General features: G+C 42.6%; 1 protein-coding gene across 4 annotated transcripts in view; it reads left to right on the top strand.

Annotated features, from left to right (window-relative positions):
• The first annotated feature begins 121 nt into the window (after nt 1-121).
• The window catches only part of TANC1 (tetratricopeptide repeat, ankyrin repeat and coiled-coil containing 1), a 216,512-nt gene continuing 189,650 nt past the window's right edge, over nt 122-26,983 (top strand). For all 4 annotated transcript variants that reach the window (XM_084642572.1, XM_084642575.1, XM_084642573.1 and 1 more), the window contains exon 1: nt 122-267. The gene's annotated coding sequence lies outside the window, so the exon portion shown is untranslated. The remainder of the gene's footprint in view (nt 268-26,983) is intronic.

A 26,983-nucleotide genomic window follows, 5' to 3' on the forward strand; every position in this document is an offset into this window, starting at 1 on the left:
GCAAGGCAGAGCATCGGGCGTATTTGGCGTAAGCTGGGTGCTATTCAGGAGCTCTCTCCCCTCCCCCAGCAGGAGTCTGTCCGTTCGGGGGAGGGAGGCGGCCGTAGGGAGACTGCGTAAGGCGGCGGTTGTTGTTGCCGCCTGCTTCCAATGAGCTCATCCCGCTGGCTGCCTGCGGAGGAGCCCAGCTCGGGACGCACCGAGGGCCCGGCAGAGGGGCCCGAGGTGGCAGAGGGGTTGAGGAGGCGGCCCCCGCGGGGAAGGGAGGTAAGTGCCCTCGCCGCCGCTCGAGCGGTGCCCCTCGCCGCGGAGGGTTTGCCGGGGCTGGGTGGGGCTGGAAAGTGTGTGTGAAAGTTTCAGGCTGGGAATGTGCATGGGCAAGTCTGTGCCCCTGGGAGCCCGGCTCCGCCGCTTCCTGCCCCGCCGCGGCTCCGCGCGTGGGGCCCCGGCCTGGGCGGGGGAGGAGGAAACCTGAGGGGGCTCCTGGCGCTTAACAGCAGGGCGCTCTGCTAACAGGTAACTGGCGGGTGGAGGCGCTAAGCTCTGACTCTGCTGAGCGGCAACGCTGGGCACGGGCCTGGGGGGGCCTGGGGCTGGCGCCTGGGCACGGGTCTGGGGGGGGCCTGGGGCTGGCGCCTGGGCACGGGTCTGGGGGGGGCCTGGGGCTGGCGCCTGGGCACGGGTCTGGGGGGGGGGCTGGGGCTGGCGCCTGGGCACGGATCGGGGGGGGGGCTGGGGCTGGCGCCTGGGCACGGGTCTGGGGGTGGGGCTGGGGCTGGCGCCTGGGCACGGGTCTGGGGGGGCCTGGGGCTGGCGCCTGGGCACGGATCGGGGGGGGGGCTGGGGCTGGCGCCTGGGCACGGGTCTGGGGGGGGGGGCTGGGGCTGGCGCCTGGGCACGGATCGGGGGGGGGGCTGGGGCTGGCGCCTGGGCACGGGTCTGGGGGTGGGGCTGGGGCTGGGGCTGGCGCCTGGGCACGGGTCTGGGGGTGGGGCTGAGGCTGGGGCTGGCGCCTGGGCACGGGTCTGGGGGTGGGGCTGAGGCTGGGGCTGGCGCCTGGGCACGGGTCTGGGGGTGGGGCTGGGTCTGGCGCCTGGGCACGGGTCTGGGGGGGGGGGCTGGCGCCTGGGTACGATATGGGTGAGTGGTCTGGGGAGCCTGGGCACGGTGTGGGGGGGCTGGGGCTGTCACCTGGGCACGGTATTGGAAGGAAGAGGGTGGGTGAGGGCAGTGGCTGGCCCCTGCACTTGGGATGGGCCAGGCTGGGCTGGAGTTGGCATGTGGACACTGTATGGGCCTGGCCTCAGACTGGAGGGTGGACATAGTATATGGGGGGCAGACACATGGACAAAGTTTTGCGGCAGAGGATAGGTTGGGGCTGACCTCTGGACGTAGTACTGGTGGGAAGCCGGGCTGGTACCTTTACCCTGTTTGTTTGTTTTTTGGCGGGGGGGGGGGGGAGGGGAGTGTTGGGGCTGACACCTGGGCAGAATTTGGGGGTTGGGGAGTTGAGCTCTGCCTGGCGTTTTGGCATAGGTGGGATATGGGAAAGGGAAAAGGAGGGCCATTGATGGAAATAGCCTTGCCTTTGCTCAAGCATTGTTGGGATGGGGGGCAAAAAAGCAGGTGTTGGTTGTAGCTTGGACTGGCATCTGGTGCAGTGAGGGAACAGTGATGTTAAGAAGCCTTGTCCCTTTCCAAACTGAAAGCTGAAGGCTCCTATTTGTGCAGTTTTTATAGAATCATCGTGTCCATGGATTTTACTCACAAGGACATGGCTTACCCCTATCTTTTAGTTCAGGATTTTTCTGATGTTTCCAGGAGAACAAATAAAATCTACTTTCTGCTTAGCCTGGGAACGACTCTGAAATCAAGAAATCTTGGTCTGATAATGTTTGCTCTGTTTTTAATTGATATTTGAGGGAGGGGTAGTTAAGAAGCTTACAAAATTGCTTTGCATTTGTTTCATCAAGTATATACAGCAACTGCAGCCACATAGAAAGAATGGGCATATGCCACCATGCCATGTGACATGCTGCTGTCTTTCCCTATTGTTAAAAGATAAACTGAGCTACCCCAAAGGAGGATATGAAGTGTTTTGTGGCAGCATGGGGGAGAAGGCAGGACTTTCAGTTAGTACCATCTCTTAATAAAGAAAAAGGTGAATATCAAAGATGGCTTTGTTGCCTGAATTTGTGAATCCAGGTCTCATAATCTCATCCTAACTAAAAAGAATAAAAAGATATGTTAGCTGATGAGTTACTGTGCATTTGCGGCTCTCAACATAATCTTCCATGAACTGAAAGGCATGGCATGAAACCAAATAGGAATAGAAATCATATTGGATTTGTTTCTTTAACATGTATTTCACATAATTTTCTGTAACCTCATTGTAATGACTTAACACTTCTGATGTCAGTAACTGGCATAGAAAGAGTGAAATAACTCTCTTTGTGTGGTGGATGGAGGGAAATCTGGGTTTTATGTGAATAAGTGTACTTGGAAATAGAACACAGCTGAAAGGTGTACTTCTGTGGGAAGGGGGCTAGGAAGAAGGGAGTCCGGCTCATCTAGTTTTTGATACTGATTTTGTTCCTGTCATGTGACATCTGCCAAAGTGACACTTTCGTAATCTACTTTGGAAGCGAATTATCCTGGTTGGCAAAGCAAGTGTGCTACTGCTTTACTACTGGGAAACCTGAGATTTCTTTTTACAGAAGACTTGTATGATTGGTAGGAGTGAAAGAATTTGCAAGCGACAGGAAGGTGCTCATTTATAGTATTTGAGTCCTTTACTCATCCAGACTATTTAAAGAGTCTTAAACTGGGTAATCACGTTGCATGTCAATTGTTTTTAAAGTTCCTACATCAGCCAAAAATTTTGGTGGCTATTGTCTTTAAATATATCCTGATGGCTTTAATTTTAAAAGTATCTGGAAGTAAGGGAAATAAATGTGGTATCTTACATCCTTCAGAATTTCCTCCCAGTGTAGTTTCTGATACATAACTGCCAAAAATGAACCTATTCAGAGATTTCCTAATTGTTGTGATTTGACAATAGGTGATGGGGAAATAGTGTCATTATTAAATTATGTTAGGAAAGCAAGTGAATACATGTGAATAAGCTTTAGGTTATCTGTGTAAACATACAGGTATGGGAATGTATATGCGGTTTCAGAGTAGCAGCTGTGTTAGTCCGTATCTGCAAAAAGAAAGAGAGTACTTGTGGCACCTTAGAGACTAACAAATTTATTTGAGCATAAGCTTTCGTGAGCTGCAGCTCTGATGAATCCGATGAAGTGAGCTGTAGCTCACGAAAGCTTATGCTCAAATAAATGTTAGTCTCTAAGGTGCCACAAGTACTCCTTTTCTTTTTATATGAGGTTTGTTTATCTGAATGCTATAATGTGCGAGCTGTCCAGCTTTCTTGGTTTAGTTAACCAGTGGAATGTCCAAATGATGATAAATTATGTCCACTCTAGAGCCCAAACATATTTGGTTCATAGCCAAGCTTGCTCAGCTTCCCATAACAGCTTGTATAAAGAGACATTTTGTCTCTCCAACCACAGTCTTGTAGTTGGTGCCATGGCAACTTTGTGATCTGATGGTATTATTTTAAAGACATCTGAGCAATCTCCACTGAATGCATCCGATGAAGTGAGCTGTAGCTCACGAAAGCTTATGCTCAAATAAATTTGTTAGTCTCTGAGGTGCCACAAGTACTCCTTTTCTTTTTGCGAATACAGACTAACACGGCTGCTACTCTGAATCGTTTTCTTAACTGAACTGTTCACTTTTTCTTTTATAGAATTTCATATTATCAGGATGAATACTTTCCTTGGCAACAAAATGTTAATCAACAACTCTTCAAACTCACATCTTTATAAGAATATGATCATGGCCTGTTGTGACTCCTATTAACACTGCTAGAAGTTAAAGTTTATGTCAGCGGTAGTATTCTAAACACCTAATTTTGCTCTAAAGGTTTTCTTTCGGCTAAAAGATGGTATTCAAAGCCTCTAACACTGTTTTTTCTTTTATCTTCTAGAAAATGGGAGGAAAAGTCAGTTCAGATGTTAATTACGAGAGTGTGCCTCACCCCTCCCCAAAAAAACAAAATAGATAATGGATGGATTGGTTGTTTGGGGTGGTGGTGGTTTTTTTGTTTTTTTTTGGTATTGCTCTGTGTTCTTTTGCCTTAACATGAAGGTTGGCAAGCTATTTATCCTGCACACTATAGTAATTGGGTATAAAAATACACATATATATCCTTTTACCTAACAAATATCTAATTTTTTTATATTTAAAGTAGTGTGCAGATACAAGAGGCATTGTCATGCTTCAGATTGTAGGCACTCCAAAGTAGTCATTGGGGCTTACTGTATCTCTAGTTTGTGGATGAAGAAAAGGAATGATGTGAAACAAGGACTGAATCACACCAACAAGTGGATAATTCTCAGAGACCATTTCATTTTTTATTTAACTACTCTTTTTGAAATGGGGGATTTTAAAAACTATCTGGGTACAAAGGGATTGTAAACTCTGATCTCGCCTCATGCCCTCCTAAAGAAGGGAGGTAGATAGAGGCATCAGTTTCCTAATATGCACAATAATCAACACTTTCTATTGCACTGGCAACTTTAGGGTGCCTACTCTTTATTGTATTGTTTTTATTGCTCTTTCACGATTGTTTTTTAACGCGTTTGGTGGAGCCTTTTGTCACTGTAAATCAGAGAAATTTTGTAAGGAGACACTCCAACACTTGTACCTGGTTATAATATAATTCATGGTTGTATGGTGCTGAAACATACATCCAAGGATCTCAAAATGCTCTGTCAACATCAATAACTTAAGTTTCGCAGCACCCCTTTTAGATATCCCTAATTTATATTGGATGAAACCAAGGGACATTGGCTAAGTGACTTGCCCAAGGTCTCTCAGTCTGTGGCAGAATCTAAAGTAGAACCCAGATTACCTTGAGTCCAATAATTCAGCAAAATACCATCTTTTCCCCTTGATCTCTTCATTTTTGAATTTTATTGCAACACCTAAACTAACATCCTGCCTTTTGCTTTTCTGTCCAATGGCTTCATAAAGAGACCGGTCCAGTAAAAAAATCGGAAATACATTACAAGCAGATTTTTCAGATCAGATGATACACATATTGTGGGCTTTTTAATTTGTTTTTAAAAATTCCTTTTCATTGGACTAATACAGTTGCTTGCCACTTTTACATCTTAAACCGGAAAACTTATCCATCTTATCTTAGTGTACATTTATACAACTTGATTTGGTGGTATGCCATCAGCACTTTCTATTTTTTTTTTTTTTTTTTTACTATCAGTATAAAATAAAATTATGATATGGTTTATCTAGCTAAATGCTCTACATTTCTACAAGGTAACTTTTTGATTGTTAAACTTTTAAAAGACATGCTTGATGCTTAAAGTATTTTGGAAGTATGACACCAGTGGAGGTAACACTAGCATTGGAAAACTAGGCGATTCCATTAAAGGGACACCTTAAACTAACCTTTAGCAATCAGCTAACTGCTTTATCAGAAACTGGATTTTTGTATTCTCTAAGTAATGTCCTGAACTACTTTATTAAAAATTCCTTTTTAAAAAAAAGTTGTTCTCTGCTTCCCTGCTGGTGTTCATAAGAGGTTTTTATAATTAATTTTTTCCCTCCAGCAAGGGAGAGAGTGACTGTATCCAAAGTGGTGTCAAATATGTAAAACTGGGATTTTATCAAAGGAGTGGAAGAAAGTTAGGCTCCCTGCTCTCATTGAACACCCTTTTAGGCTCCTTAGAAAATCCCTGCCAAAACTGTAAGCTCTTGAGGCCAGGGACTCTCATCATTTTGTGTTTGTACAGTGACTAACATAATGGAATCCTGGTCTGTGACTGGAGTTTCTAAGCCCCACTGCAATACAAACAATAGGTGAAAATAAGAAAGTAAATGGAAAATAGGGACCTTTTTAAATCTAATTTTCAGTTCTAGTAATCTTTGGTGTTATATAGAACCACAGTGGATACAAAATTACAATAAAGTGTGGATTTGTGGTCTCCCCCCTTTCCCTTCCACTGTTCTGTGTTTCTTTAAAAGCTGGAACTGGTAAATTATGTAACTCTGCTGATTCTGTGTTGCGCGTTTCCTAGATTCACTCTGAAGTCAGTGAAGTTACACCCACTTGCAACAGTGGAATTATGTTAGTTCTGAATTGGGCCTTTGGTATATATGTTGCTTTCTGACTGGAGTCCCAAGCATTGTTTCATTTACATCTTTTTTTTGTTTGTTTTCAAGCAGTTCTTCCACAAAGACTGTCAGTGTTAATCTACCAAAGAAAAGTGTACAACATAAAAATGAATAAGTGATATCTACTCGACTATGAGATTTGATTATCATGTCAGCAGTACTGCTGTTGAGTCAGTAGAAATTACTTGTATGAGTAGGGGCTACTCATGTGTGATAAGGGCCTACTTCTGCAGCCCCTTAAATCATAAGCACCTTGGGACAGTGATAGTGTGTGTCTTTGTGTTTACTCCACACTGAGCACACTAGTATTGCAATAATCAGACCACAGAAGGGTAAAATGAGTTGTTCTGACATCCACTGTGAATTTCTTTAACTTCAAGTTGGGCTGTGTGCGTGCATGTGTGCAGGTTGTTATGGTTTACTTTATTGTGTGTATGGCATTATGATAGATCTCTAAAAGTTACAATTTTGAAATGCGGGAGAGAATGATTGATTTATAAGGAATGTAGCCATTTACTTTAATTCTGCTGCTTTCCATAAAAAGCCATTTTAAACTAATAGTGTGGGGAAAATACATCAGCATTTAAAAATTCTAAGTGAAAGTATAACAAAATCTGAAGACCTTGTAAGGAGGGTCGTCGTCACCCCCCCGGCTTAAGTAAATGGATCTACTCTTGGAACTCACTGGTGACTCAGGTTTTGCTTGCACCTCTGACTTCCTTCTGCAAAGTTCATTCATTCACCTTTACATGTCTAATTAAACAAAGTGAATGCCAGTACTAGCTGCACATACTGGTATATAAAACACAGCATTGGGTGGTGATGGAGTAACTTTGCTATTTACTGAATCTCTTACAGGGACATACATGTAATAAATTGCAAAGAAGAAAACAGGGTAGCCAGTAAGATGGGATGTTTGTGTTGCTGTTGTAGGGCTTTTTTTTAAATTGACTAAATGTTAGTTTTGGTTAAATTTAGATCTTAAAAGAGAGAAGCTGAAACTTGTTACTAACATAGGAAACGCCCTGAAAGAAAGTTTGTTTGTTTAGTGTGTGAATGTAAACTTTGCAGTTTTATGGCTGAAGGCAAACTATAGGGAGCCCTGATTACTTTAGCAAAGTTTTGAAACTTCTTGTGTTGTATTGGCTTCTAGTAGTTTTGCTGAAGCATATTTAATGCACTTAATTTAGTTTTAACAAACCATAGGTATTACATACATTAAAAAACTGACAGCTAATAGTTCTGAAATTGACTTAGCACTTAAACTGCAAAAGTCTTTAATTGCTGGAAAATCTGGAGACTGAGAGTTTGGCTCAGAATTACTACAATTTTGCTTCATTTGAAGAATTCTTTACAATGCGAACTAATCTAAAGACTTTGAATTGTGCCCTTAACTATTTCATTCACTTACAATAAGATAAATTTGTTTCTTTCATTGCAAGTTTGTTTTCTTTTTTTGCTTTTAAGAGATGGGCCTGAACCAAAACTGTGAACACCCCTAAACTTCTGAGAAGTTAAGATCTGAATGATGGTGCTTGAGCCCATCACTAGTTTCTACATATTAAGACTTTTTAAAAAAAAGTTGCTTGGAGAAGTTATTGATAGGTAGAGCTGGCTGAAACTTGGAATTCCCAGTTTGCAGTAAATTTTGAAATTTGGTTTTATTCTGATTTGATCTCAAGCTGGGTTCCCTCAGGTTTTTAGGTTCCTTGCTGCGCAGCTGGAACCCAGAACACCTGGGGACCCTGTCCCTGGGCAATCTGCATTTCAGGGTTACCCCAGTCCCCAGCAGTCTGTGAGGTGAGATGGCAGGATACCAGGCTGGGTTCTGTCGGAGACCTGCCTGTGGTTCATTGGAAGTTCGTTGAATCCACTCTTGCTATATCTGTGACCATTTCTGGTTTGAGAAATCAGTGTTTTCCAATGAAACCCTGGTTTATCAGAAAATTCCCAGCCAGTGCTAGTGATAAGACCAATGTGTTCTGACTATTTTAAATTAAAGTGGAAAAAGGATTATTGGAAGCAGTTTGACATTTTTTGTGAAGTCACTCCATATGCACAGAACATTCTAAATGTGAAATTTGAAGAGGTGCTTCTTTTTTTGTGGTTTGCACCAGAAATATCTTTGTGATGAATCTCTATTCTTATTAATATACTTGGAGCACCATTTCACACTTGGACTAAACTCACTTTGAAGTCAGAGTGAGAGTTTTTTCTTAGTAAGAACAGGGTTCCTGGACTCTTCTAAAATGTTGGCCAGCAATTAACATAAAATAAATATGAAAAAGTAAGGGTCGGGTGAGGGGAGAAACCCCACAACAGTTCAGACTGTTGATAATTTCTAATCAGCTTTTATCGCTATAAAATAACAAATTAAATTCTCAGTAATTTTCTACTTCCTGTTCTATAAAATCCTTGCAAACATGAAAGAATTAGCTTTAAAAGTTGTGTGTAAGGGGCTGTCATAAATATAAAGGGAAGGGTAACCATCTTTCTGTACACAGTGCTATAAAACCCTCCTGGCCAGAGGCAAAGTCCTTTTACCTGTAAAGGGTTAAGAAGCTCAGGTAACCTGGCTGGCACCTGACCCAAAATGACCGATTTGGGGACAAGATACTTTCAAATCTGAGAGGGGGGAAAAGGCTTTTGTTTGTCTGTGTGATACCTTTGCTGGGAACAGATCAAGGTACCTCCAACTCCTGTAAAGTTAGTAAGTAATCTAGCTAGAAAATGCATTAGGTTTTCTTTGTTTTGGCTTGTGAAATTCGCTGTGCTGGAGGAAATGCGTATTCCTGTTTTTGTGTCTTTTTGTAACTTAAGGTTTTGACTAGAGGTATTCTCTATGTTTTGAATCTGACTGCCTGTAAGATTATCTTCCATTCTGATCTTACAGAGTTGTTCTGTTATGTTTTTTTTGTTCTTCTAATAAAGTTCTGTTTTTAAGAATCTGATTGGGTTTTTTGGGTCTTAAAAATCCAAGACTGGTCTGTGCTCATCTTGTTTATTCTCACACCTCCCCAGGAAAGGGGGTGTAAAGGCTTGGGGGGATATTTTGGGGAAATAAGAATCCAAGTGGTCCTTTCCCTGATTGTTTATTAAATCACTTGGTGGTGGCAGTGTTTTACCTAATCCAAGGGCAAAGACTTTGTGCCTTGGAGAAGTTTTAACCTAAGCTGGTAGAAATAAGCTATTTGTGCACAAAGCTATGGCCATTAACTATATTGTGAACCACTTACTGAGACGGAAAGACTTCAGGGCACAGATTCCGTGTTGCGCCTCCAAGAGGCACAGCACAACAGGAAGGGGTGCAAAGGTGGCTTTAAAGTAAACCACCTTTTTGTGCCAATTTCTTTCTGGGCTGTTGCAGGAGCTCAGAATCTTCACAGCAGCTTGCACCATGGAAATGCGCCAATACACTCCTTCTGCTAGGCTTTGCAAAGGTTGGGGGGTAATGCAGAGCTTATGGTGGTCCTGAGCTGTGCCTACACTGGGGAAATTCTTCTCTGATCCCTTGCAGTGCCTTTTCAGCTCCGTCTACTGCTGGAGTGGCACATAGGGATTGAAACAGGGGCAAGAGGCTTCTTGGGGGAGACTTTGTTTTATTAATTAGGTGCTCTGCTCTGGTCCTTCTCAGCAGTTTCATTTTCCATAACAGCTTCTGGCAGGTAGGTATATGATAAATCTAAAGGCTGCATTCTTCTGTCTGGCAGAAATTAGAAGAAACTCTTTCCTCATCCTCCTGTTGGTGGAAGTGGGAAGAGGGGATGCTTGCTCATACTTTGCCCACTATTGCAGCTTTTTTTTGGGGGAGAAGGGAGGAATCCATCCTGCCCCTGCCCCTACTTCATTTAATAGCTTTACCCAGGAGCAGAATTAAATTGATGTGATTTGTGCCAGTTTCTCTGTTGCCCGTGTACAGTTCCATCTGAGTCGATAGGTGAGTACTTGAGGATGGTTAGTTCCTCCTGCTGCTTGTGCCATCGTCCCCACATTTCTATTTTTAGCACACTAGATCAATCAGAGCAGTCTTGAGCTGGTCATCCAGGTCTAATGTAGACATACCCTCATCAGACTCCTAAGGGCTGAAATGCTTTAGGTCATGTCTATACTACGCTGTTTATGTTGGCATAGCTATGCCGGCATGGCCCCCTAGTGTAGATGTTGTGTATACTGACAGAAGGAGTTCTTCTGCTGACATGGTTATACCACCTCCCTAAATGTCATTAGCTAAGCTGACAAGCACTCTTCAGAGGGTTCTACCTGCAAAACTATGTCACCTAAGGGGTCTGAATTTTTTACACTCCTTCTTGACATAGTTATGCCAGCACAACTTTGTAATGTAGACCATTCCTTAGTCTAATCCAAGTTATTCTACTCAATGTACTCAAATGTAATGGCCTGTGATATACAGGAGGTCAGACTACCATCAGGGGTGCCCAGCCTGTGCTCGCTGGCTGTACACAGCCCACCAGAATATTTCATAAAGCCCTGCAGCCTGCTTCGTTACAGTATACTAAAGGCCAGTTCATCAGCGTTTTGACGCCATGTTTATACCATTTTAGTTTACGCAAGTGTATAAATAGGTTGTTTCTATGTACAGTGTCATCTGTCTAAATACATACAAAACAAATTGAACTTAAAATGTAAATCAGGTGACTTTAAATCTTTTTAAAATATGTGGAATCAGTTTGGCCCACACAAGATTGTGCTTAGGCTATATGTCCTTTCTGTGTAATAAAGTTGGGTAATACTGATTTTTATCCAGTGATCCCTTCTGGCTTAAGCTCTATAAAATCTGCCTTGCAGACATTGATTTCAAGGGGTTAATTATCCATCATACACTGAAAGTTGCTGGACAAATCTAAAACTTAGATAAAAAGTGGGCATGCCAGATATTCCATTTTCTGGTATGTGCATGTTAGTTTTTTTCCTCAAGCCGTTTCTGGACATTACACTTAAATTTGAAATTGGGGACATGAATATGTTGTTCATGTCCTGCAGGAGAGGAAAAATAATTGAAGCACATGTATAGCTTTACTAATGTGAATAATTTCACTGACTTCACTTGCTCACTTATGTGAGTAGTGTTCTGTAGTTAAAAGTTGTAGGATCAGAGGTTGGATTTTAAGATCTTTGGGGCTTATACTGTCTCAAAGTATTTGTACAGTGCTTAGCATAGTATAATATGGCTGCTGTATGCTACCTCAATATAAATTAGTTTACACAAATAATTGCAGTGAAGAGAGCTAGAAGGCAAATGAACTAGGAAGAACAGTGTATTGGAACTTTCCTTCTTAGGTTACACTATTGAGGTGGATATTTAAGTCTCTCACAAAATATAGTATAGTTGGATGGTAAATGCTTACTCTTGACAAGGACAGGAAAACAGACAATTGTCTTTAGTGTGCTACATTTAAATTTTACTGGCTGAATATTAAAAAAAATCAGACTATTTTGCCCCTTCCCACCTCTTCCCTATTGTAAAAGGTACTTAATAAAATATAATTAGAACAATAAACCTTTCTCAGATTGAAGAGCCCATTATATTTAATCAAATATTTAATTGTTGTCCATGTAGATACTTCTTCTCTGAACCCTCTCCAGTTTATCAATATCCTTCTTGAATTGTGGGCACCAGAGCTGGACACAGTATTCCAGCAGCAGTCGTACCAGTGTTAAATACAGAGGTAAAATAACCTCTCTACTCCTATTTAAGATTCCTCTGCTTATGCATCCAAGGATTGCATACGGTCTTCTGGCCACAGCATTGCACTACGAGCTCATGTACCGCTGATTATCCACTGTGACCCCCAAATCTTTTTCAGTCATGGCTTTCCATGCTAGAGTCCTGATTGTTTTGGTCAAATTGCCATCTCAGAATGGGCAGAAGCCTGCCTTTTATATAATGATGGTATTAGTTTTGCCAGTGTAAGCTTCCATTAAGAGGAATAAAAGACTTTGCAGTTTAAAAGAGAAATTGTCAACAGCCTAATTTTCAAATGTGTACCTTAATCAGGTGTCCAGACTCCATATTTTGACACCTAGATGCGTAAATTCTATTTTATATCTCATAGATCTTGAAAACATTTTAGAAAATAAATTAAGTAATTTTATCCAGAGAGATAAGACTGCAGGCAAATAAGTGTTTTGTGGTGATAACTCTTCATTTAGGGTAAATAACTTTGTCTGGGCTGTTTAACACAGGGGTTCTCAACCTTTTTCCTTTCTGAGGCCCCTCCCCAACGTGCTATAAAAACTCCAGGGCCCAGCCAGGGGGGCGTGGAGGGGGACTCAGGGCTTCTGCCCCATGGGTCACCAGGGCTTGGGGCTTCTGCTCTGCGTACAGTTACTGTGTTTCAGGTTCCCCAAAAGAGGACACTGCCAGAGGGGGAAGGGGAGCCAGGAGAGGAGGAATTGGAGGGGGGGTTCCTGTAACCCATCCAGCACCCCCTCCTCCCCTAACCCCTGCACTCCCTCATGGCTCTAGCCCCCTGCACTCCCTCCACCCACCCTCCAGGCACTCGGTGCAGCCTGTCTCTTACCTCCAGCAGCTGCACGTAGCTCCTCCCTGGGAAACAGCTGCACAGCCTGTCCTCCTTTTGTCCTTCCCACTGGGCCTGCAGCATGGGGATCAGCTCTCCCACCGCGAAGCACCGCCCCAGTCAGAGCCACTTCTAGCATGATAAAAAAAGAGCAAATGAACACGTGTTCCTGCAATATCAAAGCAAACTGTATACTTACCAGAGGTTCCTTCCCCTGCATCAGGCTCGCCTGTGCTGGTCTGGAGGGACTGGCTCGACTGCTCTGGAGTCAAAATAGATCCTGGCTTGCTGTTCCTCATACTCCTCTCCACCTCTTCCTTGTCCAACAGCACCTCCTTACAGTTCACTCCGGGGGCCTGTGACTCCAGCTCCCCGAAAGTATCCACAGGGTCTTGGTGGTGGTAGCGTCTTTGCCAAGGATGGCATGCAGCTCTTAGTAAAAGAGCAACTGTTAGCCTCCCTTGCCTTCTGGTATGCCTGCCAGAGGTTCTTGGCTTTCACACAGCACTGCTGTGGGTCCCTCTTGTAGCCCCTCTCCCCCATGCCCCGAACAATCTGCTCATAGATATTTATGTTCCTGTTGCTCTCTCAAAGCTGTGCCTGCACAGCCTCTTCTCTTCACAGACTCGGGAGATCCACAACCTCCTGTGTACTCAGGCAGGAGTGTGTCTGCAGTATGGTCAGCTGGGCAGTTTCAAGGTGAGCTCTCCAAGGCCAGCAAACAGGAAATAGAATTTCAAAAATGCATGGGGCTTTAAAAGGGGAGGGTCATGTACCTGTGTACCTGGCCGCCAGGCAGCGGAGTACAGAGCTTTCATGGTGGGGCATTATGGGACACCTCCTGGAGGCCACTAAAGTCGACATAAGTAACGCTGACACTGCATCAACATAAGTGCTACACCTCTTGTGGAGGTGGAGTTATTAATTCGGTGCAGTGGGCGAGTTACAACATTTTAATGTGGATGCTGAGAGCAGGGGTTCTCAAACTGAGTGTCGGGACCTGTTAGGGGGTCACAAGGTTTTTACATGGGGGGTCGTGAGCTGTCAGCCTCTACCCCAAACCCTGCTTTGCCTCCAGCATTTATAATGGTGTTAAATATATAAAAAGTGTTTTTAATTTATAAGGGGGGGTCACACTCAGAGACTTGCTATGTGAAAGGGGTCACCAGTACAAAAGTTTGAGAACCACTGGCTTAGAGAGTTAGGTCGACGGAAGCTGCCTTGCGCCGACTTAACTCCGTAGTGTAGACCAGGCCTAATCTCAAATGAGATTTGTCTCCTCCTCTGTATGTGAGTAATAGTGTTCCCTCAGAAGAAAGGTTCTCAGGTTCTACTCCCATCTTTATCGTTCAGAAGCATATAGGGGGAATCTGAGCAATTCTAGATCTCAAAAGGCTCAACCAATGGATAAAGGAAATGAAGTCCCAATGGAGACCCTAACCTCTACAGTGTCAACTCTGTCCCAGGTGGATTTTCCGACTTCAGTGGATCTACTGGATGCATATCTCCACATCCCTATCAGACCTGGTCAACACAGGTATTTAAGGTTTGCCTATGACAGGAAGCATTATCAGTATTGGAAGCTCCCATTTGGCTTGTCCGTGGTTTGCCTGGGTCTTCACAAAGATGTTGATGATAATTATAATTGGACTCAGATCACAGGGGATCCACCTATATTCCTTCCTGGATGACATCTTAGTCAGAGCTCCATCCTCTGTAATGGTTAACAGAGCTACAGTCCTTTTCCTTGAATCTCCTGCAGGTGCATGGTTTATCATCATAGTCAATAAAAGCTCCTCAATTCTGTTCACTCAAACAGCTCATTGGGAGTGGCCATAGACACCTCGGTAGCAGGGACATACCCATCTCTAGAGAGATTCCAGAAGATTCAAGACCTTCTTGCATTGTTTTGAAACTGCAAGATTGCTCATTATTGCATTGAGCCTTCAACAGCTAGGTCTGCAAGTATCATGCACAGGGATCACTCCATAGCTGCAGTCACACATCAGGTACCTTCAGGGCTTCATCTTAAAGGCATGGGACCACTCCTTGGAACATATGAAAGATCAAGTGAGAGTTCTGGCACAAGTGATCAGCCCCGTGTAATGTCCGCAAGGGCATGCCCATATGCCTTCCGGATCCCCTGATTCTCACCAATGTCAGCCTGTCAGGCTGGGGAGCACACTTCGGGTCCCAAACAGTTCAAGGAATCTGGAATCATAGAATATTAGGGTTGGAAGGGACCTCAGGAGGTCATCTAGTCCAACCCCCTGCTCAAAGCAGGACCATTCCCCAACTAAATCATCCCAGCCAGGGCTTTGTCAAGCCTGACCTTAAAAATATCTAAGGAAGGAGATTCCACCACCTCCCTAGGTAATGCATTCCAGTGTTTCACCACCCTCCTAGTGAAAAAGTTTTTCCTAATATCCAACCTAAACCTCACCCACTGCAACTTGAGACCATTACTCCTTTTTCTGTCATCTGCTACCACTGAGAACAGTCTAGATCCATCCTCTTTGGAACCCCCATTCAGGTAGTTGAAAGCAGCTATCAAATCCCCCCTCATTCTTCTCTTCCGCAGACTAAACAATCCCAGTTCCCTCAGCCTCTCCTCATAAGTCATGTGTTCCAGTCCCCTAATAATTTTTGTTGCCCTCCGCTGGACATTTTCCAATTTTTCCACATCCTTCTTGTAGTGTGGGGCCCCAAACTGGACACAGTACTCCAGATGTGGCCTCACCAATGTCGAATAGAGGGGAACGATCACATCCCTCGATCTGCTGGCAATGCCCCTACTTATACATCCCAAAATGCCATTGGCCTTCTTGGCAACAAGGGCACACTGTTGACTCATATCCAGCTTCTTGTCCACTGTAATCCCTGGGCCCTTTTCTGCAGAACTGCTGCCTAGCCATTCGGTCCCTAGTCTGTAACGGTGCATGGGGTTCTTCCGTCCTAAGGTGCAGGACTCTGCACTTGTCCTTGTTGAACCTCATCAGATTTCTTTTGTCCCAATCCTCTAATTTGTCTAGGTCCCTCTGTATCCTATCCCTACCCTCCAGTTTATCTACCTCTCCTCCCAGTTTAGTGTCATCTGCAGACTTGCTGAGGGTGCAATCCACACCATCCTCCAGATCATTGAAGATATTGAACAAAACAGGCCCGAGGACCGACCCTTGGGGCACTCCACTTGATACCGGCTGCCAACTAGACATGGAGCCATTGATCACTACCCGTTGAGCCCAACAATCTAGCCAACTTTCTATCCACCTTATAGTCCATTCATCCAGCCCATACTTCTTTAACTTCTGGCAAGAATACTGTGGGAGACCATGTCAAAAGCTTTGCTAAAGTCAAGGAACAACACGTCCACTGCTTTCCCCTCATCCACAGAGCCAGTTATCTCGTCATAGAAGGCAATTAGATTAGTCAGGCATGACTTGCCCTTGGTGAATCCATGCTGACTGTTCCTGATCACTTTCCTCTCCTCTAAGTGCTTCAGAATGGATTCCTTGAGGACCTGCTCCATGATTTTTCCAGGGCCTGAGGTGAGGCTGACTGGCCTGTAGTTCCCAGGATCCTCCTCCTTCCCTTTTTTAAAGATTGGCACTACATTAGCCTTTTTCCAGTCATCCAGGACTTCCCCAGATCGCCATGAGTTTTCAAAGATAATGGCCAATGGCTCTGCAATCACAGCCGCCAACTTCTTTAGCACTCTCAGATGCAGCGCATCCAGCCCCATGGACTTGTGCTCGTCCAGCTTTTCTAAATAGTCCCGAACCACGTCTTTCTCCACAGAGGGCTGGTCCCCTCCTCCCCATGTTGTGCTGCCCAGTGCAGTAGTCTGGGAGCTGACCTTGTTCGTGAAGACAGAGGCAAAAAAAGCATTGAGTACATTAGCTTTTTCCACATCCTCTGTCACCTAGGTTGCCTCCCTCATTCAGTAAGGGGCCCACACTTTCCTTGACTTTCTTCTTGTTGCTAACATACTTGAAGAAGCCCTTCTTGTTACTCTTAACATCTCTTGCTAGCTGCAACTCCAAACGTGATTTGGCCTTCCTGATTTCACTCCTGCATCCCCGAGCAAAATTTTTATACTCTTCCCTGGTCATTTGTCCAATCTTCCACTTCTTGTAAGCTTCTTTTTTGTGTTCAAGACCAGCAAGGATTTCACTGTTAAGCCATGGTCGCCTGCCATATTTACTATTCTTTCTACACATCGGGATGGTTTTTCCCTGTAACCTCAATAAGGATTCTTTAAAATACAGCCAGCTCTCCTGGATTCCTTTCCCCCTCATGTTATTCTCCCAGGGGATCCTGCCCATCAGTTCCCTGAGGGAGTCAAAGTCTGCTGAATCTGGAAGAAAGGACTCACAGCATAAACCCCATAGAATTAAGAGTGGTCAAGCTGATGCTATGAAGGTTCTAGTTCAGCCTAGAAGCGAACCATGTCCTGATTCAGTAAGACAACACGACCGTGGTCGCATATGGGAAAACAAGAAGCCCAGTGCTATATGCTGAAGCTGTAAAAATCATGCAGTGGATGGAGCATTCTCTCCTTTCTCTTAGGGCAGTTCACGTAAAGGGAGACCTGAACTAGAAAGCAGACTGGCTTAGTAAGTGGAAAGGAGAACTGCTCCTAATGGTGCCTGAATCAGGAAATCTGCAAGTTAATATTTCAGTTTTTCAGCTTGCCTTCAAAAGACCTATTCACAAATCACATGAATACGAAGAGACCAAAGTACTTTACTAGGGAAGTGGACCCCAGAGCCGGGGTACAGATACCCTATTACACAGATGGCCGCAGAGACTCCTCTGTTCGTCTTCACCATTCCCATTATTAGGGAAAGTGGTCCAGAAAATAAAACATGAAGAGGTGATGGTAATGGTAAAACCACATTGATGATAAGATCCTGGTTTTCAGACCTGATAGAGATGAATTTGGGGCCACCACTGTATCCCAAAGACACAGGCTATCCTCCACAAGGGCCTCTACTTCATTTGGTCCCAAACTGGTTGCATCTAACAGGCTGGATATTGAAAGGGAAGCAGTAGTAACACTGGGTCTGTCTTCCAAAGTCATCAGAATAAGTCTGTCATCGAGAAGAGTATCAACCTTGAGAGCATACTCCTCTCTCTAGACCAAGTTTCGCAGCTGGTGGCAGGAACATAAAGCAAATATTAGAAGTCCAGCAATTCCAGCTATCCTGGATTTTCTCCAATAAGGTTTTGACAGAGGTCTCCAACCCAACACCATTGCACGTCATGTGTCAGCCCTTAGTAATGTGGTGTTTGTAAGATCCATGGGTTCTCTGGCAGAGAACCCTGAAGTAGCCAGATTCCTCAGAGCAATCCAGTTGGCCAAGTTGGTGATTAGACCTGTGTTTCCTAAATGGACTATACTGAGAGGCCTAACATCCCTTCGAACCATTTACATCAATGTTTTATTTAGCCAGCAAAAATTGTTTTCTGATTGCATCTGCCAGGCGAGAGTCAGAGTGGGTGGTGCTCTCTAAGGAGGAACCTTACTGCGTGTTTCACGAGGATAGGGTGGTGCTAAGAACTTGGGAATTGTTTATGCTGACGATGAACTCTCCTTGGAGAGATGGAACACCTTTAGAAGTCAGAAGGGCTCTGAAAAATTACTTCAAGTGTATCCTTCCATATGAAATGCTAAGGACTCAGAGCTTGCACATTTTCTATTGCTAGGTGAATTAGTCTATATGTATTGTGGAAGTGTACAAACCATTGGAAATTGTAGTTCCAGAAGGGGTCAGGGAATGCTCCAAATGATCCCTGGAGACCTTGTGGGCAGAAAGAACTAATGCATCCACAGCAGAAATTAGAGAGGTAGCCACCTGGTCAAATGCTATCATCTTTATCAAATATTACAAGATGGACTTCCTGTCCTCTGCAGAGGCATCCTTTGGTGGCAGGAAGGCACTGTAGATGATGGCCTGGAAATGATTTTGCCATGTGAGCAGATATTTTAGAAGGGGAGGGATACCTTTTTCCTTGTGAACATTTCCATAAACCTTCCCATGTCTGTTCACTGCTTGCTATTCCCAGATGACAACAATTGTGGGAGATGCTGGGCCGCAGAATGGAAAATTTTTTTACTGATCATTTCCTTTCTGCTAGTAGCATTTCCCACAATCCTACCCACTCTGGATGGCTCATGAGTCAAAGATCAGATATTAAGTGGAATCATTACCATGTGACAGTTTCCTTTAGTCTAATGTACATAGGTATTTCATTATCTCTGGGATATTTATTAATGATATGCAAGTTTTACATCTCGGGAACAATTTATTTGGAAGCAAGCCGAGGCTGAGGGGATGTGGCCAGACCATGCAGCTCCAAAACTGTGATAGCCTCCATGAGCTGTAGAGAACAGCCCAGATGTCAAGACTTGTGGGAGATGCTTCTAGTGGAAAGGAAATTATCAATAAGAAATTTTCTGTTCCTTCTCTTGTCCCCTCATTTCCCAGTCTGACCAGCTGTTAAACTCCTTTGTGTGTCCTACAGCAGGTCGTTCTCACTCCTGTTCTACTTCCTGTGAAGATCCAGAAGCCTCTGGCTCACCATTAGTGATCCCCTCAGAGGATGCCTTCCCTCCCTTTGTATTTTAGGATGTTGGAAAGCAATAAGACTGTTTTTGAGTTCCTCAGAGAAAGTTTCTCCCTTTACTTTCTGCATCATTGCACAACAGAAATACAACTTGTATCTCACTTTTTTTCCTTTCCATTCCATTTCATTCGTACATTTCACCATTTGCGGCCTGCTCCTTCTTCTCAACAATAAAGGAGAAGAAGCACATGCGCACACACACGGTTGTAACTTCTATATGGCAGACTGACACAGTTTCCAGATCTGGAAAGAGGAGAAGCAGAACAGTACTGGTGATGATTTTAACATGATTTTAGGTTAGAGTAGGCTGATGTGAACTTGCTGAAGATCCCAGACTGGAAAAGAGAACAGCTCCATCCATCTATGCCATGGAATTTTTTTTGTCAACTGATGAGCAGATTAATGACTGGAGTGGACTAATGAGCTACAGGGATGAGAGGGGGAGTTAGCCTTTCCAGAAACCTGTCTGACTGGAGTAACTGTTGAATGAAAATTCCCTTGCATCATTCCATAAGAGAGGTCCAAAATTTCAACATATAGAAATGAGCTAGTGGCTTCATGCAAAAGCAGAGAATCACCATAAGTGGCTTGCAACCCCTCATCCCCACTCTGCAGTGTGAAATCAGGGTCCATAGTTGGGGCACTGCTAGGAGATCTGTCTAATAATAGTATAGGCATGTTCTCAGAATATTATTAGACAGGTGGTTATATTACTTGACCTTCCAGTTAGCGCATCTTAATTCCTCTGATTTTTCTCCTGGCACTGAAGTTCCATTCAATGGATTTCATGATCAGCCACCTTATTTGAAATGTCCTCATGCAGCTTGGTATTTCAATTCTTGCTCCCTAAACTGTGGATCCTGGAAGCATCACACCAAAGATCCACCAGTACCTTGATGCTGCCTCTGGTCAGCTTTCGGCACATTGAGATTATATCTTGTTGAAGGCTATCCTAAAAAAAACAGAGGTGTGTACTTGCTGTTGTTTAATGCTGCGTGCAAAAGGAGGGGGAAAATTCTGAGCAGGCCTATCTGCAGTGGTAGGGGACTTCCAGTTAGGAAACAAAATAGGTAGATGGCAAGAAAAGAGCATGGGGTCCTTGTGTTTTGTATGACTAGCAGCCTTTTTTTCTGGATGCAGGCTAGCACTACAAGTCTGCCCTATATCCCAGTCACGTGAACCAACTTGTAGTACTATATACTGCTACCACCGCTACACACAAGTGATGGGTTTTTGTGTGTTGATAGGGGTTGAGCAGAGGATGGGACTGAAAGTTCCTGAGAAATTGTGGACATTGATGACCGGGAGATATTTATCATGCTCATGGTGGCAATCCTTGTGGACACACGCCAAAGTGGGTAGTCAACAATAGGATAAAATAACAGCAGAGTAGAAAACTGGGTTACTGGTAGATAAAAGAAATATATAAAATCTGGGAAACCAAATCTAAAACCAGGCTGGTGTGAAAAGTGCTGTTGCAGTGCTTTCTTCTAGTTAACATGAGAGTGAGAGGAGGTTTTTCTCAGGATTCCTCATCTTTTCCCTCTTTCATTGTAGTTTAATACTGCATCAGGGTCTAATTCTCCTTTCAGTAGCTGTAGTGGTATATTGGAAGCCTCTGTCTTTCTAATTCTGAAGTCAGCAATCTGCTATTGAATTGAGGAATAGCTTTCATGTGTCAGTGAAGTGCTGGGAAGGTGGCATAGCTCATAGGCAAGGTTAATGGTTAGGTTGTTGAGTGAACAAAAACACAGAATTCCAGCATGGGATGTAATTTTAGTGTCTGTGTAAGTATCAGTCTTAGTATCTGATCTTGAGAAACATCTGCAAAATGTAAATATTTGACTATATGAATGTGTTTAAGAAAAAATGACCACCTATGAAACTACAAATAGTTATTAATACCCATTTTACAACAGTGGGTTTGTTTTGGTTTTGGCAGAATGCAGCCTGTCATGCAGTTATAGAAGTGCATTAGATGTTTCTGACTTTTAGTGCATGGAGCTTTTTTTCTGCATGTCTATAGCAGTTTTTGTTCATTGAATGAGGAATAAAGGATGCAGCTCATCAGATGTGGTGCCTTTTTTAAAATGAATAACTTTTTGTGAGTTACCCATTTGTTCCTGAAAGATGTGGGATTGACAGCTCTAGAAACAGGTCCTCTGTTTATCTATCATATATCAAAAGATTATGGCAACTTGATGTCTAATGAATTTCAAAAAGTGAATTTCAGGTACTACAGTTACCCCTGACTGCCTTGGCCAGTTATGGATTTTTTTTATTTTAAAATGTTTTTCTCTTCCCTCTTGATTTAACTATACAGGGGAAGCTATGAAACTGACTACACATAAGGAATGAAATGCTGGTCCCGTTGAAGTCAGTGGGAGTTGTCACTGACTTCAGCGAGGCAAGGATTTTGCCCAAATGCTTTGGAGTCCTATGGCTGTGCCTTAACCAGAATATCAGTAGCTCTGCCTCGTGATCTTATGTGACATTTTAAAGCTTTACTGAAATGTGTTACAAATATTTCTCATGACCCTATAGTACTTAAAGTAGTTCTGTTACTTGCTGGCTTCTGCTGGTATTTTTAGACTTGGGAAATCTCTCAAACTGTTGAAATGAAGGGAGTTAGAGCAGGAGAGTCTTCTGATGTCAAACTTTCCATTGTTTCTGTATGAGTTCTGGCTATAGTTTTTCTATTTAAACAAAAACAGTATAAAAATGTAGTGGGCCAGCCACACTAGTCTAGGAGACTTCCAAAAGTTGTATGATAGTTTGACTGATCATTGCTTGAAAACATATTTTTATCTAATCCAATGCTGCTTATTTGGATACTGGGCATGGGGGGAAAAGGGGATGTCCCTTTTTAAATATAGGACAGATGGGGTGCCCCTGAACCTTCAATTCTAAAGATATTTGATTGTGTTAAGTGCTCTGTTGCCACCAATAGCAAGACCAAGAGGGATATTCAGCATATGCCTTTTTTCCAAAGTAAAATCAGTTATTTACAAATTGCTTGTAATGATTTAGGAATGGAGAGGAGTTTAAAGTAGTAGAGATTGAGAAGCTAGCGAAATCCAGGAGGAAGCACAGCACTTTTGTGAGGGAGGATTTGCTAGTCGGTGAAATGGAATATTTGTGAGAGAGTGGTCATGTAGTAAAGCCTTTAATTATGAAGCCATGATAGTGACTCCGTAGGTGAGACTGTAGCTAGCTTTCTGTTATAAATCAATGTGATTTTATTTATTTATTTTTGGATCCCCATCAACAACCTCAAAAAAAATAAAAATAATAAAGCTGCTGCTTTTCTCTTGAAATTTCTCATACATGTTCTTTAGGGTAAATCTACACTGCACCTGGGAGTGTGTTAGATGATCGGATGTTTGAGAATGAGCTAGTAACAGGAGTAGGATTTGGACTCCTTGTCCAAATACTTATAGAATATTAAATGAAAATTCAGATACAAAGTATATATAAAAATATTGCTTATATCAGAATCTTATACTTTCCTACTCGTAGAAAGACAATGAATAAGTGGTATAAGGTAATGGAAAAGACAGAGCTAAATTACAGTGGCATCTGGAGTGGGAAAGGAGAGTGATCACAAAAAATATATAAGCTAACGTCTAAAGGCCTCTAACTTTGTAAACTTTGGTAGGGTATCTGATTTTTAAGAATACTTAATGAGTGTCTAAATCGTAAGGGAAAATTAATATTGTATGTTAAGGTAGTATGTGTCATTTCTCCCATTAATTAAAAATACTATAGGGCTGAATTACTTGGATGAATAAAAATGTAATCAAAACTTTATCATATGTGAAGATGTTTAATAATTACGCAGATTTAAAAAGTGTTAACATGTTCAATGTGGTAGAGTATTTGGTGCAGTAATAAATCACAAGAAAGTCTATTAATATAAAAAGGAAGTTAGGAGACAGTGGGTTACTAAAGGAGATGAGTGGGCTGTAGTGATTGAATAACATTCTTAAGAGCTTGAATGATTGCTTTGCCTCAGTATTCACCAGGGAAGCTGCATAGTGCTACATCAAAAATAGAGCAGAGGGCCAACAAATAAACTTATACAAAGGAAACTAAAACTCCGAATTTGGTTATTGCAATTCAGGCTAGCTACTTTAAACTCAGATTGGAGAGAATATGATTTTAAAGCTACAGTCATAAGGGTAGCAAAATACAGACCAATTCAGGGAGGGGAGAGAGAAATTTTCTGTTCTATATCAGTTTTTGGTAAAGGATGATATGGTTAAAGTATAGTATGGAAGGCATATTAAAATAGGACAAAGTTTTGGCTGTTTAAACTTTTTTACAATCGCCAATTCTGAAAGTCTTGGATTGAAAGTGATGGGGGAGGGGAAAAGGGGCATAGTGTACAAGTATTGTAGACTGAATTTTTTTAACTCAGGGTTTTCTGAAAAAATCCATTTGCTAAAGGTATCAGTGGAAGCAAGTAGTTTGATGAAGAAATGTTCAGTATTGACTTTAACTGAGGAACAGTTATTTTGTTGGATTAAAGTGCTAACAGCTGCTGGTCTCCTGGGCTAAATGTGGTCTCTGATAAATTGTATTGTCTTGGGCTGTCTCTTAAATGTTCTTGTATTTGTATTTTAACACTATTGTAAACCCTATGGAAATAAAGAAATGTAGCGTGTGGAGCGGGAAGCGTTGCCTCAGGCCTGGTGTACACTGGAAACTCTCGGTAGTATAGCAGTGTCAGGTGGGGGTGTGGCATTTTTGTGTTTTGCTACATTCTGTACTGATAAAAATCGTAATGTAGATGCAATTATAATGGCATAAAAGTGCTTTTGCAGTTATAGCTTATTTCTCTAGGGGAACTAGGATAAGTTATACCACCAAACCATTTTTAGTGTAAGAGCTACTTTAAGATGAGAGCAGGAGATGGAGTCAGGAGACTGAGAGTATGTCTACGCTGCATTTAAACACCTATGACTGATCCATATCTACTGGCTTGGGCTCAAGTTACTGGTCTGTAAAACTGTGGTGAAGACATTCAGGCTTGGACTCCACCTGGACCCTTGTGGGGTTCCAGCGCTCAGATTCCAGCCAGAGCCCAGACAACTACACTACAGTTTTACAGCCCCGTAGCTCAAGCCTGAGTCAGCTGACATGGGCCAGCTACTGAATTAATTGCAGTGTAGACAGTGGTGTTGGAACAATTTTTATAGTGGGGGTGCTGAAAGTTATTGAACAAAACTGTAAACCCTGAATATGATGGAAACCACTTCAAGCCAAGAGTTGCTGCTGCTCGCCTAGTTCCAGCATCTTTGAGTATATACATATCTCAAGGATCTTCCCACCTCTGTTGTTGGCTTTGTGTGAACTGGGCGAGTGGGGGGCTGTCACTAAACATGTCTGTTTCTGTTCCCATTCTATAAAGTGGAAATAACACCTTCCCTGCTCAGAGCTTTAGATGTAAATCACAAACCAATTAATGCTATGTTTCATATATCTAGTGCTCTTCATCCTCTTTAAAATGTTGTTGCCTACCTTTGTGCTAATATTTTTGTGAGAAGAACCTGCCATGATTGAATGGGTAAGAGAACTAATCAGGAGTGGATATTAGTCTGGCATTTCAGCCATCAGCCGCAGCATGTAATAAAATTTTAACTATTTAACAAGGCTCAGGAGGCTGTGATCAGCCACAGGGTTTTCAGAGGGAAACATGTGGCTGCTGGGTTCCCAGAAAGCAACTAGGAAAGAGAGAGTAGTATCTGTGTGAGGTAAGTTCTGAAGCAAGCTCAGGAAGTGTGCTGCCCACTGGCTGGCTGGCTAAAATCCACCTTAGCATTTTTACAGGTCTATTAAAAACTTTGGGGCAGACCAAGACAGTTGAGGGAAAGACTGTCCGAGAGAGTGTGATATGAGTTCCTGGACTGTGGGCATGATTTATGTTGCCAGACTACTGTTAAAGAGAAGTGGAACCTCATTGCTAAAGGTGACATTTACCAGGAAGCTGGCCAAAAGAAGTCTTGGCTCTTAAGACCCACATTTATATCTAGAAATAGTTATTTTCTGTTTGTGACCTTTGTGCAACAATATACTACTTCTGCAAATAAAATGGCTTACCTGAAGGACTCTTTCAAACCAAGACTCTCAAACTTCTTTGGGGAGGAGGAGGAGAGAGAGACATTCTGAAGATTATTTTATGTGGACACTGCAAAACTTGTGGCGCAAAGAGGGATTCATAGAGAGATGATGAGTATCTCAATTGGGAAAACAATAGGAGTCATTCTTAGTCATTGTTTCTGTAAGTGGATGCAAAATTTTAGAATTGATGTTTTCCATTAAAGGAGGCGATGGGGTGGGGGTGTATGAGGTGAATAGAGAATATGCAAAATATAAATCTGTACATTCAGCTGATGGTCTGTAAACTAACTCTAGTGTTCTGTGACAACAGCAAAAGAAATTCCACCAAGTGGATTAAAGATGCCATTTCAAACTTTGTTAGAACTAGAGCATAATTTCTAGTACTTAAAACATTGTTTTTAAGCACTTTATGTAAAAGAATTATATGCAATTTAAAACTTTCATTCACCAAAGACAGACAAACCATTTTCAATTAATGTTTGTTATGATTCATGTTTTTTGTTTTTTGTTTTTTTTTAATACAGTCATTGGGAGGGAAACTATCTCCAATTCAACGGGTTAATCATTAATATTTGGGGGATTTTCTTTCCATGCAGTATTAGGAGGAGAACATCACCAGACACACACTTAAATTGTTTTATTTAACTAAAACAACAACGTTATGTATTCTGGATTTTTTTCTTCAACAACAAACACCTAATATTTTAACAAAACAAGCATATGAATCTTTGAATTTAGTTAAACATTTGTTTTTTAAAATCAGGTTTGTTTTTGTTAAAATTGTTTTTAACTACAATAGTTAAATGAAATATTAAAAAAAAATTTAGTTGACTGTGTCGGCCAGGTCAACATGAGAAACTTAAAATATTGGCTTCTGCAGCTAATTCAGTAGTCTTCACCTTCATTTTCCTGTTGGTTCATAATCTGGGAAAAAAGAACAAGCTTTTCTGCTTTTTCAGGTCCCAAACGATTTTTCAATTTGGAATGAATTAGTCTGTCACGGTTCCTCCCCCACTCTGAACTCTAGGGTACAGATGTGGGGACCTGCATGAAAAACCTCCTAAGCTTATCTTTACCAGCTTAGGTCAAAACTTCCCCAAGGTACAAAATATTACATCCGTTATCCTTGGACTGGCCGCTACCACCACCAAACTAATACTGGTTACTGGGGAAGAGCTGTTTGGACGCGTCCTTCCCCCCAAAATACTTCCCAAAACCTTGCACCCCACTTCCTGGACAAGGTTTGGTAAAAAGCCTCACCAATTTGCCTAGGTGACTACAGACCCAGACCCTTGGATCTTAAGAACAATGAACAATCCTCCCAACACTTGCACCCCCCCTTTCCTGGGAAATGTTGGATAAAAAGCCTCACCAATTTGCATAGGTGACCACAGACCCAGACCCTTGGATCTGAGAACAATGAAAAAGCA

Source organism: Lepidochelys olivacea (assembly GCF_965140295.1).
Source record: "Lepidochelys olivacea isolate rLepOli2 genome assembly, chromosome: 11".
NCBI classification, from domain to species: Eukaryota; Metazoa; Chordata; order Testudines; family Cheloniidae; genus Lepidochelys; species Lepidochelys olivacea.